We start from the raw sequence: 3,098 nt of genomic DNA, 5'->3' as shown, positions 1-3,098 counted from the left end.
CAATCTTCTGAATCTATCATAGATTCGATACAAAATTGTGATACTTGTGCAACATGATAGCAAAATTCATTGAAGCACAATGTCCAACTGCTGGAGGCTAGGGCAAATAGTATGCATATAGCAAGTGCTAGGAAGATAGCATGCAAAGAGTTGTTGCATCTTTGGATTTATCATAAGGCATAATAAACTAACACAAAACAAGTACATTATCAAAATCAAGTAATATAGGGATTGACGAGTTCGGCGAACACTAACAATTAATCTAGTTTTTCTTCTTCTTCTTCTTCTTCTCCTTTTTCTTCTCTTATCTAGAACTCCATGAGAGAAGAACCAAGATTGACATTAAAAGCAAAACCCAGCCAATATGAATTTGTTATTTTTATCTTTGCAATACCCATTAATATTGACATTAACAGAATGAATGATCAACTATTTTCAAGAAATGTCACTTCCACAACAATCTCAGTATTCCAAACTAAATCTTAAAAAACCGAAAACCCAGATTCAGAAATTCTCTGCATATACAACAGATATGAAAATATACATAAGAACTGAATATCAATTCAGAGAAGATGTCAGACGTATCGCATGACCCCACTTTATGAGGGTGTTGCTTTAACAGTCATTTAATTCAACAGTCATTAAATTTAGAAAAAAATATACGATACCCAGATTCCAAAAATTGGATTTGACTTAGATATGGTAAAAAAAATTGGTAACATTTTAAGGATCTAGATTTATTTCTAAATTTTTTGGAATTAAATCTAAACCGTTAAAAAAATATCTTTACAAAGCATAAAAGAAATGATCAAAACAAACAATTTCTAAGTTGAAAAGAGGTACTAAGACGTCAGGTCCAGCCTCTGAACCGAGAGTAAGTGTGATAATCAGCAACTATCAAAATTAGAGCGGTCTGATTTGCATTTAAAAGCTAAAATCTTTTCTGAATATTAGTCTTCCTCGTTTTGGATTGGACGAGTTTAGATCGAGTGACTTTTGTCCATTGTAATTGGAAGAAAGTAGATCAATTTACTTTTGTCTGTTGAATATTTATTTTTATTGTCTTGTATTATTTTTTTCTTTTTTAAATATGTGAGACTCACATATGAATTTTACATATTCAAGTTACTTTTGATAGTTAAGGACCTCGATCTATTCTAATATGCATACTAAATGATTGTTTATTTTAAAAGTTTAAGCTACTAAAAAAAGTTAGTTATTAATTCAATAGTTAAACAGTAATGCAAAAAAATAAAAAATAAAAAAGCAGCAGGAAGTTTCCAACAAAATAAAATAATTAAGAAATAATATAAGAAAACTAAGTGATATTCACTCAGGTCTTGAACTAACTGCCAAGGGTCCGGCCGGCCGCTTGATCAAAAGGGTAGGAAATTAAATGCAAGATTCCCAACATGAGGCGGCTAATGCACGCCTACGCTCTCGTTGGATAGCCAGATATGTGGAGAAAATTTAAGAAACGTCACCATGCATGATTTGGAGTATTCTAAATTTCCACCAGTTTTGGGAGTATATTCTTGAGATATTGCTAACCGTACGTTAGAGCTAGAAGAAACTTCCACGACACCTGTTCTTGGAGTTCTATGTATAGAAATGACCTTTTTCAGAGTAATTGTAGAAGTTATATATTATTGTATTCTTCTTGTGTCAATCTCAAATTGATATAATTTTTAAAATTATTATTTGATTAAAATTTAATAATAATTAATCAAAAAGGCTGATAATTTTATAAGCCACATCATTTTTTGAGTGATATAACAATAACTTTTAGCATTACTCTATTTTTCACGTGAAAAATAAACTACGTTTCGAGTTCAATAATAATACAATATTGACTACTCACAGCGGTAGATTCAATTACCACGAATGGAGTTAATTTTGTAAATCCATGTGAGGAATGTGCGTTGTACATGGGAGGAACGACATTGCCACCCCAACTGTGTATATATATATATATATATATAGTTGTACTTTGTGTGGTGAACTGACTTGAGATGGTTGCACAATCTTCCTTTTAACCTTCGTTTCTAGCTTACCCAAAAAAAAAAAAAAAAACATATGTTTTTTTTTTTTTTTTTGGAATGGGAATCATTCCAGTCTCATTGAAGAATGATCACGAGCGTAAACGCTCTTACATCACAGAGTAAAAAGCTCTGAGAAAATCACAGCCGAAGTTACGAGATTACAAGTCATAGATGCTTACATAAAAATCAAAATTTAAAGCCTATCTATGACAACAATATCCGCTAAATTGTCTGTATATTAATTTCAGGCATTTTTGGAAAATGATCTCTCAGCAATTGGTTCTTATAAATATCACCTTTATATTTTCAATACAAATTCGATTTTAGGAAGCGATTGCAGTTTGATTTTGGTTCAAATATTGGATTTAATCTTCTAAGACTACTCTGCAGCTGCAACTAATTAACGAGAGCAACTGCCGCAATATCTATAGATATTTATTATTCAAGTCTTTCTTTTTTGGTTTTTTCACAGCTGGCATCCTTCAAGTCTTTCTTGGCAACCGATGAAAATTCATTTACAAAGTCAAGTCAGCCAGAGAATATATGGAACTTAATTGGCAACTTCCCAGCAAAATAATTAATATGATTAAGGAATATAAGAAAAGTAAGCGATATATGTACTAGACAAGTAGACATTCCCTCCGCTCTTGTTCTAGTTAACTGCAAGCCAAGGGTCCCCTAGCCTAGCCTTGATCATAAAGATTCACCCATGCAAAACTAAAATATTTAGTTTAAAATTTAAAATTTTTATTTTAGTTACTGTTTTCTCTATATACACACAAATTAAGATTTATATTTTATTCTCTATTTTATTTATTTCTTTTGTTTTCTTAAAGAAAAAGAGAGAAAAAAAAAAAGAATTAAATATCTTTTGTTGATGTAATGTGCTATATAGTGAATGAGATACGCAAAAATATTTTGATTATAAACTATTTAACTATATATTCTGTTGGATATGCTCTGGCGACGATTACATCATTCTTGGAGAGACTTAAGATGGACACAAGAGAGACTTCTAGAATCACTCATAACAACTTGCTGTAAAATTTAGTAAGT

The sequence above is a fragment of the Corylus avellana genome, chromosome ca1 (genome assembly GCF_901000735.1).
Source record: "Corylus avellana chromosome ca1, CavTom2PMs-1.0".
Taxonomy (NCBI): Eukaryota; Viridiplantae; Streptophyta; class Magnoliopsida; order Fagales; family Betulaceae; genus Corylus; species Corylus avellana.
Note: the sequence above shows the minus strand (reverse complement) of the source record.